Source organism: Rhinatrema bivittatum, chromosome 2 (assembly GCF_901001135.1).
Source record: "Rhinatrema bivittatum chromosome 2, aRhiBiv1.1, whole genome shotgun sequence".
Lineage (NCBI taxonomy): Eukaryota > Metazoa > Chordata > Amphibia > Gymnophiona > Rhinatrematidae > Rhinatrema > Rhinatrema bivittatum.
Window position 1 is genome coordinate 9849094 of NC_042616.1, and position 16076 is coordinate 9865169.

Consider the following 16076-nt stretch of genomic DNA (forward strand, 5'->3'; position numbering starts at 1 on the left):
GGTCGATCCAGGCCATAAGAACCTGGCAAGTACCCAAACACTAAGAAGATCCCATGCTACTGATGCAAATAATAGCAGTGGCTATTCTCTAAGTAAACTTGATTAATAGCCGTTAATGGACTTCTCCTCATTTTCTCTGGTCTAGACTATTGTAATGCTCTCTATCTAGGTCTATCTGATTCATCAATTCATCCGCTACAACTAGTTCAAAATAGTGCTGCTCGCTTATTATCCGGTACCTCCATTCGCAATCATATTACACCCATCCTACATTCTCTTCATTGGCTACCCATAAAGTACAGGATAAAATATAAAGTAATCTCAATCATTCACAGTCTAATTAATAATTCCTCATCCACCTGGCTTTGCACCTTACTCCGTATTTATAAACCCACCCGACACTTAAGATCACTTACTCAAAATCTCTTAGACATTCCATCACCACGACAGGCCAGACTAGACATCACCAGGAAAAGAGCTTTTTCAGTAGCAGGACCATCACTCTGGAACTCACTACCCAACCCTCTCCGCTTAATATCAAATCCTCATCATTTCAAAAAAGCTCTAAAAACATTCCTCTTTCAACAAGCATTTAATACTTCCACTAAGCAACCCCCTGATCATAAATGAAGCTTCATCTCCCAAATTTCTCTCATCAGTTACATGTCACTTTAACTTCTCCCTTCCCCTATCATCCCATCAGTGTTCTTTAAGGATATTACAATTCGTCCCTTCTCTTTCCCCTTTTACCCTCCCTGCCCTCCTTGCTCAAGGCACGCTACCTTTATTTTATTCTAATTTTAATTAATAATTTGTTTTTAGCTAGTTATCATCTAGCTATTTAGTCAAATTTATGTATTTAAGTTTATTTTAGTTATATTTTATTTTTTATTTTATTTTTAACATGTTGTAAACCGTTTTGATAAAATTTTATTTTAAAAAACGGTATATAAATACCTTTAAATAAATAAATAAATAAATAAATTATCCAAACCTTTTTTGAACCCAGCTACACTAACCACATCCTCTGGCAACAAATTCCAGAGCTTAATTGTACGTTCAGTGAAAAAGAATGTGCACTGATTAGTCTTAAATGTGCCACATGCTAACTTCATGGAATGCCCCCTAGTCCTTCTATTATCTGTAAGAGTAAATAAACAATTCACATTTACCTGTTCTAGACCTCTCATGATTTTAAACACGTCTATCATATCCCCCCTCAGCCGTCTCTTCTCCAAACTGAACAGCCCTAACCTCTTCAGCCTTTCCTCATAGGGGAGCTGTTCTATCCCTTTTACCATTTTGATCGCCCTTCTCTGTACTTTCTCAGATGCAACTATATCTTTTTTTAGATGCGATGTTTTATTAACCATTCCCTTCCTAATAATTCCTAACATCCTATTTGCTTTTTTGACTGCTGCAGCACACTGAGCCGACGATTTTAAAGTATTGTCCACTATGACGCCTAGATCTTTTTCCTAGGTGATAGCTCCTAACATCATGTAACTACTGCATCGGTTTTGTTCCTCTATATGCATCATTTTGCACTTATCCAGATTAAATTTCATCTGACATTTGGATGCCCAATCTTCCAATCTCACAAGGTCCTCCTACAATTTATCACAATCTGCTTGTGATTTAACTACTCTGAATAATTTTGTATCATCCGCAAATTTGATAACCTCACTCGTCGTATTCCTTTCCAGATCATATATATTTATTTAACTTCTTTTACTATACCGATACTCAAGACCAGATCTTATCGTACCGGTTTACAATAGAACAGGGGGAAACCAATTAACATCTAGGTAGAAGGTAAAGGTAGCGTAAAACAGGGAGCGTAAAACATGGGAGATGGAAGACAGGGCAGAATTTAAACTATAACAACTGAAGAGTGATAAATATAATCAACAAAAACAATAAATTAGTAATACATAAACAGAGATTTATCGTAGGCGGTTATTAACATGTTATGTCCAGTGGGAGGAGGAGAGGAGGGGAGTTGAGTAGGGGGGCGGGATTAGGGAGAGGTCGAAGGGTGAGAGTCAGTGTTGGTTGAAAGAGGTTCCTTCAACGGTAGGCTTGTGCGAACAGCCAGGTTTTCAGTTTTTTTCTGAATGTTAGATGGCATTGTTCCTGGCGTAAGTCTTGTGGAAGCGAATTCCAATGTAGCGGACCTGCTGTTGAAAGTGCTCGCTTGTGAATAGAGTTGTGGACTGAAGATTTGTTGGGGGGGGCCTTGAGCGAACTTTTGTAGGCAGTTCTGATCGGCCTTGCGGAAGTATGTAGTTCGAGAGGGAAGGTGAGTTGGAGTGTGGATTGTTGGTAGACAGATTTGTGGATGATAGTGAGAGCTTTGAAAAGTATTCTATATTGAATGGGAAGCCAGTGTAAGATTTTTAGGATTGGAGTGATATGGTCCTTGCACCGTGTGTTTGTAAGGATCCTGGCCGCTGCGGTTTGCAGCATCTGTAGAGGTTTGGTAGACGAAGCGGGGAGACCGAGTAGTAGAGCGTTACAATAGTCGATCCTTGAAAACAGTATTGCTTGAAGCACTGAACGGAAATCCTGGATGTGTAAGAGCGGTCTTAGTTGCTTCAGGACCTGTAGCTTGAAGAAGCATTCTTTGGTTGTAGCGTTAATGAACTTTTTGAAATTCATTCTAGAGTCAAGGGTGGCCCCAAGGTCTCTGACCTGGCTTGCTAGTGGGATAATTGCATTATTGGCGAAGGGGTAGTTATCGCTAGGGGAGATAACCAGGAGTTCCGTTTTGGACGTATTTAGGACCAGGTTGAGACTTGAGAGAAGCAGGTTGATGGCGTGTAAGCAGTTGTTCCAAAAATTTAGAGTAGAGGAGATGGGGTCCGAGATGGGGATTATGATTTGCACATCGTCCGCGTATATAAAATGGGTGAGGTAGAGGCTATTGAGTAGCTGGCATAAAGGGAGTAGATATATATTGAACAGGGTAGGGGAAAGTGAAGAACCTTGTGGTACTCCTTGTTTTGACGGAATGGGGTGGGATTCTTTGTCGTTAATTTTAACTTTGTAGTGCCTGTTGTTCAGAGAGGATTTAAACCAGAGCAGTGCGGAGCCAGAGATGCCTATTTCCATTAGACGGTTGATGAGGATGTCATGATTTACCGTGTCGAACGCCGCAGAAATATCGAGTAGGGCTAGAAGGTATGATTGTCCCTTGTCAATATATATATATATATATATATATATATATATTGAAAAGCACCGGTCCAAGTACAGATCCCTGAGGTACTCCACTGTTTACCCTTTTCCACTGAGAAAATTGACCATTTAATCCTACTCTCTGTTTCCTGTCTTTTAGCCAGTTTGTAATCCACGAAAGGACATCGCCTCCTATCCCATGACTTTTTAGTTTTCGTAGAAGCCTTTTATGAGGGACTTTGCTTCTGAGAATCCAAATAATCTACAGCTACTTGTTCACCTTTATCCACATGTTTATTAATCCTTTCAAAAAAATCAATCAGATTTATGAGCAAGACTTGCCTTGAGAATTTGGCTTCCAGAACCTCCCTCCCACATTTTTCTTTTTTTGAATAATGTTTTTATTTCTGAGACAACAAATATAAAGAGTCCACAGCAGTAAGTACACAGCAATAATGATGACAATTCCAGCATGAAGTAAGACGATATCATAATGTACATATCTCGGGTTTTTAATAATCACCCTCAATAACTTATAACAAAAAAGTAAAAATAAAACCCCGAAACTAACCACAGATTCACACTCACTGGTCAATGCTCACTCACACAACATTCATTTCCTGGCAAGAGAAAAAAAAAAGGTGATTAATTAAACATATTCCAAAACACTGTAATAGCAATCTGAACCTCTGCAGGCAAAGTATTACAAAACAGAGAACATAAATACAGTGATCTTTTTGCTTTTTCATACTTCAGTTTTCTTAAATGTAGAAAGCCATCATAAAAATAATGTACCATTAATTGTTCCCAATACGCTAAACGAGGAGGCAGGCAGAGCTCCAGAGTCTCAATGCGTGGATGAGACGATGGTGTAGGGAAGAGGGATTCAGTTTTGTAAGGACCTGGGGAAACCTTTGGGGAAGAGGGAGACTTTTCTGAAAGGATGGGCTCCACCTTAACCAGCGTGGAACCAAGCTGCTGGCACTAACTTTCAATAAGGAGATAGCACAGCTTTTAAACTAGAACAAGGGGGAAAGCCGACAGTCACTCAGCAGTGTATGGTTCGGAGAAATGTGTCCTTGAAGGATACTAATGAAATAGGAGAGTTAGGGCATCCCAACAGAGAGGTTCCATTAAATGCAAACATAGTTCATGTGCCTATATGTAAAAAATCACCGAAGCTGATTTCCGAATTATCCCTAACAACTGAAAAGCAGGTTGTTAAAACAAACAAAAAACACACTTTGAATGTCTGTATGCCAATGCCAGAAGTCTAAGAAGTAAGATGGGAGAATTAGAGTGTATAGCAGCAAATGATGAGATTGACATAATTGGCATCACAGAGACCTGGTGGAAGGAGGATAACCAATGGGACAGTGCTATACCGGGGTACAAATTATATCGCAATGATAGGGAGGATCAACTTGGTGGGGGTGTGGCACTTTATGTCCAGGAGGGTATGGAGTCCAACAGGATAAAGATCATACAAGAGAGTAAATGCTCACTAGAATCTATATTTATTTATTTATTTATTTATTTTGAACTTTTATATACCGACGTTCATGTAGAAAATACATCATATATCGGTTTATAATGAAACTGTTATTGCATAAAAGCATTACATAGAACAGGGGTTACAAAGAACAGGGATCAAGGTATATAAATACGGGAAGTTAAATAAAAACTGCTAATATATATATAATTCAAGTAAAGTACAGACATTAATTAGATTAAAATAAAAAAGTTACATTTTTTAAATTAAAATTAGAATTAAAATTAAAGTTAAATTTTTTAAATTAATATGGGTAGAAATCCCATGTGTGTTGGGTAAGAGTATAGTGATAGGAGTATACTACCATCCACCTGGACAAAATGGTCAGACAGATGATGAAATGCTAAGAGAAATCAGGGAAGCTAACCAATTTGGCAGTGCAATAATAATGGGAGATTTCAATTACCAAATCAATCAATAGAGTCCAAAAGTTGCCCAAGCAAGGAAATACCCAAATCAAACCAAATGGGAACTTATGGATAAATATTAGATTATAGCCTAAATGAAGGTGTCAGCAAGCCTGTCGTCGTTTCAACCGAATCCAACCGGTCTTCTCGAGCATTCACCTTCACACTTTAATGCACTATATTTTTTAGAATTTTTTCAAAATCATTATTTTCTTAAAAATGAATGTAAACCATAGTCCAGAGATTATATTCCAAAAATGAACTTAAAGAATCTTTATCTAGCGCCCAATACGGCCGGTGTTTCTCAGCAGCAGTGCTTCTTCAGGGGCATTTAAACAGTTCTTAAATAACTTCTTTATCAAGTTGGAATATGTGCCTATAAATTAGAACAAGAAAAACGCATGCAAGGGTGGTGAATAAAACACAGCAGCACTTATCTTCGTTGAAAGGCTACCATTTTTGTCTGGACTTGGCGTCTCAACCGTCTCTCATCAGGAATGGAGAAACCAAGGCTGACGTTAGCGTCTCTTTAAATATCCAGCTGAGGCCGAGTGCGAGACCTAGACGTCACTGTATGCAAATAAGGGGATACCGAAACGTAAGACTTTGACGTCAATACAAGTAGATGAGGGGAAAAAAGACTATCTCCTCATAATTTTGATATCCAGTTTCATGTAAATTGTAAGTAGGAATTATTCACAGAAGAGACCGAGAGATTGGGCGTCCTGTGTCAGCCACGTGATCGCAGGAGTTTGTAGAGAGGATACTGCGGGGTGCCCCGAGGAGTGGGGTAGACACACAGTGACAGGCACTGTAGGAGGAGAACTGCAGAGACTTTCCTTTAGAACTGTTTTTAAATTTTTTGCGCTCCACGTGTCTCAATAACTCGGGGTAGTGAGCTTCCTAGCACGGGAGAAGCTGCCAGTGGAAAAGCCGCTTTTATTATGGCATGGATAATAAGGAAAGCCTTTAAAGCTATTAACGCCCTCTGGCTTGCTTATTATCTCAGACACACGCAAGCTAAAGAATATATCCCACTATTTCACCTCTCTCCAAACCTTTTTTTTTAAGTCCTAAGATTTCCCAAAGCAATACTTAACCATCCTCTTCAGCCACCAGCAAGATGCTTTTGTCTCCATACCACCACTGTATTGAGAGGTCCTCTTCTACTGCAATTTCCGTTGACCCTTGTCTTTAAGCCTTTAGTCCCCTTCATGGCTTTCTATGTTTGTGATTCAGGGCACTTGATTACATTATTGCACAATGTCATATTACATACTTCTTACATTTTTCTCATTACCCTAGATAAAGAATCACTCTTCTTTAGTATTTCACAGGAAAAGTGTAATAGATATTTCTTAGCATATGGACAGGTGAATCCAAAACTAGTGGGTTATGCACCTCTACCAGCAGATGGAGACGGAGCAAAGCTGACATCACAGTATATGTATATATATACCCCTGCAGTGGCAGCCTGCCAGTGTTCTCCGTCTCCAGCAGATGGTGGACGTGCACCTCCCTACTGGGGATTGCTTTAGGTTTTAGAAGGAGAAAAGAAGAAGGAAACTTAATTTGCCCCGCTCTCTCCTATGGTGATATCTTATGGTCCCTCCTCAGTTGAGAATTCCTGAGGTGATTTCCGTGGTCCCTCAGAGGAGTGCCTTGATCCAGTAGCTGATTTTTCAATTGGCGTGGTCTTACCTGTAAAAGCAGCTAAAAGGCAAGTGGGTGCAGGAAGCTGAGCATGACGGTGAAAGTTTATGCGCTCCCCTCCGCAGCTGGAGAATGACCTTGTGCTTAGCTGGGATGGGCTTAGCTCAGGTAAAGGGCAATGTAAAAAAAGATGATAAAGAAGAGTTGACTAGGAATTCCTCCACCCTCCCCGGTCTCAGTGCTCGGTTTAGGGGATGGGGGCAGCCAGGCGGGTTGAGCAGACCTTGCGGCTAGGCCCTGCTCTAAGGTACCGCGCATTTTCGTGTTGTGCGCCGCAGACTGCCCTCTTCTGTCGGATTGTGCCTGTGCACCTGACTGTGCGGCCTGTTGTGTATTTGGTTGTGCACCTAGTTGGGCACCTGGTTAGATGCATAGGAGTGCCTGCCAGAATGCCCATTTGTGCATACATATGCTTTTTGTGTTCATTATCTGAGCATCCTGGAGAAGCTCAGTTTGGGCACATGTATAGGCACAGTGTTGTGTGCCTTATTTGTGAGCGCCTAATTTTTTGGGGTGCACTGTTGTCAGATGCCTATTAGGACATATTGGCAGACTGATGGCACCCATAGCAAAGAAGCCTAAGTGCCTTGCCCTATGTGTTGCTTGTCATATTCAGGTATGTCAACCTGGTGTTCCCCCTAGTATATGTCAGCACTGTTTGGAGTCTCACGGGCAGTTACCTCTGTCTGATTTTACTAAGCCTGGTTCTTCCCAGCCTGGTGCAGGAATGGAAAAAGAGCTGCCAGAAGGGTCGTCTGATTCTGGACCCTCCCTAACTGGTTCGTCAGCGGGGCAGGTAGTTCAGTGGGCACAGGACAGTTGCCCCCTGGTTTTGGCATAGATCCTTCTGCCTTTGCTTGGGTAGAATTTTTTTCAAGGACTGCACTTCTTCCTTCAGGCACAGTCCCCAGCCCCAGCCAATCTTAACAAGTCAGGATCTCAAGTGGTGAAATCCCACCTGCCTGGTGCTGTGGGAACCGTAAGGTATACTACACTGAGGGTAATTTTATACTATGGTTCTCTTATACCAAGTAATTATATCAACAAAAGAGAACTCACGAACTCACAAAATACAATCTCAAATGTATAATTTATTAATGAAATATATAAAATAGATCCTGTCTAGACAATAATTACTATCTAACACAGTCATTCATCCATACCACAATCATATCACAATTGCAACCATACCACACCTATAAAAACATCATGTTCATAATGTAAAAATCCCAACACCAATGTGTAACACTTATTTTTAAAGCACAATATCAAATATCTATTGCAGTATCATCTGTTATAATTCTAATAACGTTTCACAATGTATAACAATGGTGATGTGACATATCTCTGTATATGTTAGAACCTGGTATTCTCAAGTTCCAGCATTACCCACTATACTTTTCTGATTATCACAACCAAAAACGGTGACATCGTCCGCTGGACCTGCCCGACAAGGACTCCTTGTTTCGCCCGATTCATCTGGGCTTCATCAGGGATATTTTCGTCACTGTCGTCTCAAATGCAACCTATATTAAATACATCCATCAATATAGATAATAACCCACCATTGTTACCCTTAAAACCCACCTCCTCTCCAAGAATTAAATATAAACAGGATCTACCTTTACAAAGCATGTAAATTTTATAGCGTTTAAGATGTGCAACCTCCGTTGCCGGATTGAAGTGCTTTATAATTCATTCGATTTTCCAAGTATAGATAAAACGTTTCACAATTCAACATCATTTCGCTAATTCCAGGGACCAACCCTGTAACCAAAAAAATAGTGAAAAATACAATTTACTACCAACTCAAAAATATCAGACTAAAGCGTTCAACCAACTACATACTCACATTTCCTCCGGAACTGATGACATCACGTATAACGGCATGATGTAAAGCCAAGAACCTGAACGTAAGTTTTATAATGCCACTCATTAAATCCTTAACTGGTCTTACAATTAAACAATATCCTTAATCATTATCCCATGCAACAAACCTTCAATATCCACTGTGGTAGCAATTATTGATAAACCAAGCATATACTCACAAAAAGGCTTGCCATTCAATTGGACCATTAAGTCCATGGGGTACACTAGTCTGCCAATCAAAGATGAATCTTTGCTGTGGGAAAGCATCAGGGTACACCTGAAACCGATCTTCCCGAAAGGGATCCAGATTGCATGGATGATGAGACCGATCTTTACTCCCTGGAGGATGGGGAAATTCCTGCGGGACTGGAGCTGTATAGAACTGTGTTGAGGTTCTTTCATAGAGATGAGTTACCGGTTCCGATTTCCCAGACATTAAAGTTGCTGGGAGTACCAGGGCCTGAATCCATGTCTGAGCCAAAGAAAGATCCCATTTTGATTTCCTTGCGTAAAGCCTTATGCTTCTTCCCTATTATGGAGGCCATTCGAGAATTACTTGATCTTGAACGGGGCACCATGGAAGCTAATTTTAAAGGGGGACGAGTCTTGGAAGGACTGTACTGCCTGGATCCAATTGTTAGGGAGCAATTATGTTTTCCAAAGTTGGATGCACTTGTGTGTCGTGTTACCAAGCAGATAACGATTCCTGTAGGAGGTGGATCGGCCTTGAAAGATGCACAGGCTAGGAGAATTGAGGTTATCCTTAAGCAGGCCTTTGAAGCAATGGCAATGAATTTGCAGAAAGCTTCCTGTTTTTCCCTGGTGGCTCACTCTTGTTTACTGCTCTCTCAGGAGATCGATGAATGTGGTGTAAATTCCAGGGCAGTGATGGAGCCAGTAGCCGTCTTTTTGGCAGATACGGGCTGCAATTTGGTTCACATTTTGACCAGAGCGGTGGCTTCGGTAATAGTGACTAGGCATCAGCTATGGCTGAGAAATTGGTCAGCCGATTCAACCTCAGAGTCTAACCTTACGAAGTTGCCATTTAAAGCCTTGCTCTTATTTGGGAGTGAGATGGAGAAAATGGCCAATAAGTGGGGTGAGTCCCCGGTTCCTCAATTACCAAAGGATGAGAAAAAGGCGCCGCGATCCATCAGCACAAGAGGTTGTACTAGGGGGTTCAGATGTTTTCGACCCTACAGAGGAGTGGCTTTTCAGAGGACTCTACCTTTGGGTAAATCTGAGCCCTTTCATCCCAGGCAGCCTAGAAGGGGCATAGGCTCAGGTAGTGGAACATCCCGAGCCTCTTAATGAAGGTGTGCCAATCTACCTCCGGGATCAGGAGATTAGGTTGACTCTCTTTTTTATCGGAGGTAGGTCGTATTATGACAGACCAGTGGGTTCTAGAGGTGATAAGGGATGGCTACACACTGGAGTTTCACAGTGTTCCTCGGGACATGTTTGTGGTGTCTCCTTGCAGCTCTCTGCAGAAAAGGCAGGAGGTGGCGTAAACAACGAGACTCCTCAGCTGAGGGCTGTGGTTCCGGTGCCCACAACTCAAGAAAATATGGGCTGATATTCCATTTATTTTGTTGTGCCCAAGAAAGAGGACTCTATTTGTCCCATCCAGGATCTCAAAGGAGTCAAATGTCATTTGCGTGTGACTTGTATTCGCATTGAAACCTTGCACTCATTGATAAGGACTGTGCAGTCAGAGTTTCTGACATCTCTGGATCTGTCCAAGGTATACCTGCCTATTCCTATCCGACTATAGCATTAATGATTTCTGCATTTCACGGTGTTAGGACATCATTATCAGTTTCGAGTGTTACCTTTTGGTTTGGCTACCATGCCCAGAACGTTTTCCAAGGTTTTGGTGGTGGTGGTGGCAGAGTTTTGGTGAGACTGCACCTTGAATACTGTGTACAATTCTGGTCACCGCATCTCAAAAAAGATATAGTTGCAATGGAGAAGGTACAGAGAAGGGCAACCAAAATGATAAAGGGGATGGAACAGCTTCCCTATGAGGAAAGGCTGAAGAGATTAGGGCTGTTCAGCTTGGAGAAGAGACGGTTGAAGGGGGATATGATAGAGGTCTTTAAGATCATGAGAGGTCTTGAATGAGTAGATGTGACTCAGTTATTTACACTTTCAAATAATAGAAGGACTAGGGGGCATTCCATGAAGTTATCAAGTAGCACATTTAAGACTAATCGGAGAAAATTCTTTTTCATTCAACGCACAATAAAACTCTGGAATTTGTTGCCAGAGGATGTGGTTAGTGCAGTTAGTGTAGCTGGGTTCAAAAAAGGTTTGGATAAGTTATTGGAGGAGAAGTCCACTAACGGCTATTAATTAAGTTTACTTAGGGAATAGCCACTGCTATTAATTGCATCAGTAGCATGGGATCTTCTTAGTGCTTGGGTAATTGCCAGGTTCTTGTGGCCTGGTTTAGCCTCTGTTGGAAACAGGATGCTGGGCTTGATGGACCCTTGGTCTGACCCAGCATGGCAATGCTGGGTCAGATGGTAGCTATAGGTTGGTGATTCCACCAGGCTGAAGTAGATGGTACAGGCACCGAGGCAGGGAGATCAGTCCCTCGAGGAGCAAGTACCTGATCCCAGTAAGGCACCTGAAATAAAGCAGAGGGCCCCCGAGGAGTGGGTACCCAGGTTAGTCAATATCCCGAAGGGCAGAGAGAGAGCTTCCAGCGGCAGCACGGAAATGGCAGAGTTGTTTAGACCGGCCGAGACCAATCCTTGCTAACTCAATGAGCTAGCAAACAAGTACAGACTATATAACCGGATGGCGTGACGTAACTTGAGGAGGGACGCCCCCGAGGTTCACGCCATTGCTGGAATAAAGATGTGGGTAGCGCGCGCCCACCCTAGTAGGCCCTTGGAAGGAACATGGCGGGAGGCAATGCTATAGCCATTCTGGGGACGCTGGAGAGGGTGGCTTGCAGATGTGGTGGTAGCCATTTTCCCAAGGTAAGCGGGAGGAGCCGAGAACAAGGTGAGGCATAAGGGGTGAAGCCGTCTAAGATCGACGGACGCAACAGTACCCCCCTTCAAAGGGTGCCCTCCAGTCTTCCTATCTAGTCTTGGATTCTGAGGATGCATTCTGTGGAATTGTTGAAGCATCTCTTTATCCATGATATTAGCCAAAGGTTCCCAAGAGTTTTCTTCAGGTCTATAACCCTCCCATGACAGGAGGTATTCCCATACTCTGCCTCTCTTTCTTACGTCAAGGATAGCATCTACCTTGTATTCGATGTCGTCTTCTGCATCAATAGGTGTAGGTTCAGGTGTCTTGGTTGAGAACTCACTAAGGATTAGTGGCTTCAATAGTGAGACGTGGAACGCATTATGAATCTTCAATGCTGGTGGAAGCTTCAGACTGAATGTGAGATTGTCTAATCGCCAGAGAATGGGAAAGGGTCCAACGAAGCGTGGAGCAAAACAAGCTGAAGGTAGCTTGAGTCTTAAATGCTTTGTGGATAGCCAGACTTTGTCACCAGGCTGGAAATCTGGAGCCTTGCAGTGATGAGCATCGTAGCCTTTTTTTGCTTGTTGTCCTTCTTTATGAAGCATCTCTTTGGTCTGAGTCCATAGTTGTTGAATATCTTTGGCAGTAGATTGAGCTGCCGGGGACAACACTGACAGTGGAAGTGGTAGTGGTGGTAATGGTAGTCATCCATAGATGTGTTGATCCAGTTGATGTTGCTGGATGAGAGTTGATGCCCAATCATTTTGACGAGTGCCCACATAGGCACGAATGAACTGCTTGAGTGTCCTATTCATTCTCTCCATTTGCCCATTAGACTGTGGATGGTATGCTGAGGTGAAGTTGAGAGAGATATCAAACTTCTTGCACAATGCCTTCCAGAACTTAGCTGTGAATTGGGCTCCTCGATCAGAGACGATGTGCTTAGGCATGCCATGTAGGTGAAAGATGTGCGTGATGAAGAGCTTAGCAAGCTCCATGGCTATGTGTAAGCCAGGGACAGCCATGAAGTGAGCCATCTTTGAGAATCGATCTACTGTTACCCAAATCATGTTGTTTCCTCCTGAGAGTGGTAAGTCTACCACAAAGTCTGTAGCAATGTGTGTCCGTGGCTCGTCTGGTACTGGCAAGGGTTGGAGTAGGCCCCAAGGATGACCGGGTGGCAGTTTCTGTCTGGCACAATTTGCGCATGAAGCAGTGTAGGAGAATGTGTCTTCCTCAATGGTGCGCCACCACTAATATTTCTGCAGTTTAGACAGAGTTCTGCATTGACCAGGGTGTCCAGCCAGTTTGGAGTCGTGAGCCATGTTAGCAGCTTTTTTCTTAGGTTCTTGGGTACAATGGCTTTACTGCAGGTACTGGGTGAGTAGCTGCCAAGATAACTCTATTCGGGTCGCTGATGTGTTGCGGTTCATTTGGAACGTTCTCAGAGAGGAATGAGCGAGATAGGGCATCTGCTCTGATGTTCTTATCTCCAGGGTGGTATTTCAGCACAAAGTCAAATCTGTTGAAGAACAAGGACTATCTCGCTTGCCTATGGTTTAGGCGCTGGGCGTGGCAGAGGTACTCCAGATTTTTATGGTCTGTAAAGACTGTGATCTGATGTTGTGCTCCTTCGAACCAAGGGCGCCACACCTTGAATGCCATCTTTATTGCCAGGAGCTCTTTATCTCCTATTCCGTAGTTCTTCTCTGCTGGTGAGAAGCGACGAGAGAAAAATGAGCATGGGTGCAAGGCCTTAGAATCACCGGCCTGGCTTAGCACGGCCCCTACGCCGACGTCTGAGGCATCGACCTCAACGATGAAGAGTTTAGTTGGATCCGGGTGTTGGAGGCACGGCTTGCTCAAGAAGGCGTCTTTCAGTTTCTGGAATGTTGTTACTGCCTCCGTAGACCAATTGGTAACGTTGGCACTTTTCTTCATCATAGCTGTAAGCAGAACAGTTAGTGAGTAGTAGTTCTTGATGAATGTTCTGTAATAGTTGGTGAAACCCAGAAATCAGCTGAGAGCCTTTAGACCAGTGGGTTGTGTCCATTTCTTAATGATCTCCAGCTTCTGTGGGCCCATCTGGAAACCTTGGTTGGAAACAATATACCCTAATATTCCTTGTGAAACTCGCACTTAGACAACTTGGCGTATAGATGATTCTCGCAGAGTCTTTGCAGTACTCTTTTGACATCTTCCAGATGAGTGGTTATGTCTTGGGAAAATATCAAGATGTCATCTAAGTAAACAATGACACATTTGTAGAGAAGGTCCCACAGAATGTCATTCATCAAGTTTTGGAAGACAGTCGGGGTGTTGCACAGGCCAAAGGGCATCACTAGATATTCAAAGTGACCGTCTCTGGTATTGAAGGCTGTCTTCCATTCATCACCAGAGCGGATGCGAACTAAGTTGTAGGCTCCCTTGAGATCAAGCTTGGAGAATATCTTGGCTCCCTGTAGTCTATCAAATAGCTCTGAGATGAGTGGTAAGGGATAGCGGTTTTTGACAGTGATTCGTTTAGACCTCTGTAATCTATACATGGACACAATGTTCCATCCTACTTCCCCACAAGAAGCCTGCGCCAGCAGGAGACTTCTCTCTTTTGACATCAGGTGACTGCGGCCTAATTGCATTAGTTCTTCCTTACCTGCAACTGGACCCGAGGGCATAGGCCTGGGTGTGGACTTAACTCAAGCTTCACCCTGAAAGGGTCTTCTGGGAGTCTTGATCTCTTGAACCTTGTCACGAAGTCGGCGATCAATCCTTGTTGCCAACTTCACCAGTTCAGCCAAGGTCTCTGGCATCTCACAAGCTGCCAGCTCATCTTTCAAATGAGAGTTCAGTCCTTCAAAGAAGAGGGTCCTCAGGCATTTAGGGTCCTAGTGTAATTCAGATGCCAACGTCTTGAATTCTATAGCAAAGTCAGCTAAAGGTTTAGTTCCTTGCTTCAGGTGAACCAAAGAAGATCCTGCAGTGGTATACCGGACAGGGTCATCAAAAACCGATCTGAACAGTTCAAGGAATCCAGCTAGATCATGTAGGATAGGATCATCGCGCTCCCACAGCGAAGAGGCCCAAGCCAATGCTCTTCCGTCCACATAAGAAAATGTAGGTGGTCTTGGTATAAGCTGTAGGAAAATGGCTAGGTTGCAGGGAAAAGTGCATGCAACACTGGTTAATAAAACCTCTACATTTCCAGACTTTCCCCGAGAAGCGTGTTGGAGCAGATAGAGGTACAATTGTCTGGACTGTCACTTCTGGCAGTGTAGCTTCTTTATCTGTGGTGGTGGGTAAGTTCATCTGTGCGTGCAGCTGGTTGAATGCAGCGGTCAAATTCTTCAGCGCATTCTGCTGTTCGGAGATTCGCAGGGCCAGGCCTGGAATGGCCTGCAATGCGGTGAGCTGAGCCGAATCCATGGAGTTATGGTTTAGCAGTGTTTGGGTGGATTCTTGGGCACTGTGGCAGATGACCACGCCCACGGGGAGGAGCCCCGTGGGAAGCCACAGTACTGGGCTAGATTCAGGGCACACAAACACAAAATTAGATCTTTTATTGTACAGCTTGATGTATACCACCAGAGGTGGCAGTAAGTGAGGTGATCCAGAAGTAACAGTCCCGGGACCCTCGGCAGAGGGAACCCGTCTCACCACGTTGGTATAGGAGAATTCCGGTGTAGGTTTCCTAGCAAGGCAATGCTGTGGATGAGATAGACTGAGAGTTAGATTACTCACAAGATGGTAGCTGTAGATTGGCGATTCCACCAGGCTGAAGTAGATGGTACAGGCACCGAGGCAGGGAGAGCAGGCCCTCGAGAAGCAAGTACCTGATCCCAGTAAGGCACCTGAAATAAAGCAGAGGGCCCCTGTTAGTCAATACCCCAAAGGGCAGAGAGAGAGCTTCTAGCAGCAGCACGGAAGTGGCCGGGACCAATCCTTGCTAACTCAAAGAGCTAGCAAACAAGTACAGGCTATATACCTGGATGGCGTGACATCAGTCGAGAGGAACGCCCTGAGGTTCGCACCAATGCTGGAATAAAGACGTGGGTAGCGCGCGCGCACCCTAGTAGTCCCTTGGGAGGAACATGGCGGGAGGCAGCACCATGGCCGTTCCGGGGACGCCAGAGAGGGCAGCTTGCAGAGCGGCGGTAGCCATTTTCCCAAAGTAAGCGGGAGGAGCCCAGAACAAGGTGAGGCATGAGGGGCGAAGCCGTCTTAAGACCGACGGACGCAACATCCAGTTCTTTTATGCCAGGCTCCTAACACTGGGACGTCTCCTGAATCTCTGGGCTGTGTACCTCAGAATCCCGTGCTTTCCTTGGATCAGCTCCAGTCGCACAGTTGGCACCGCCCGTCACCACCCA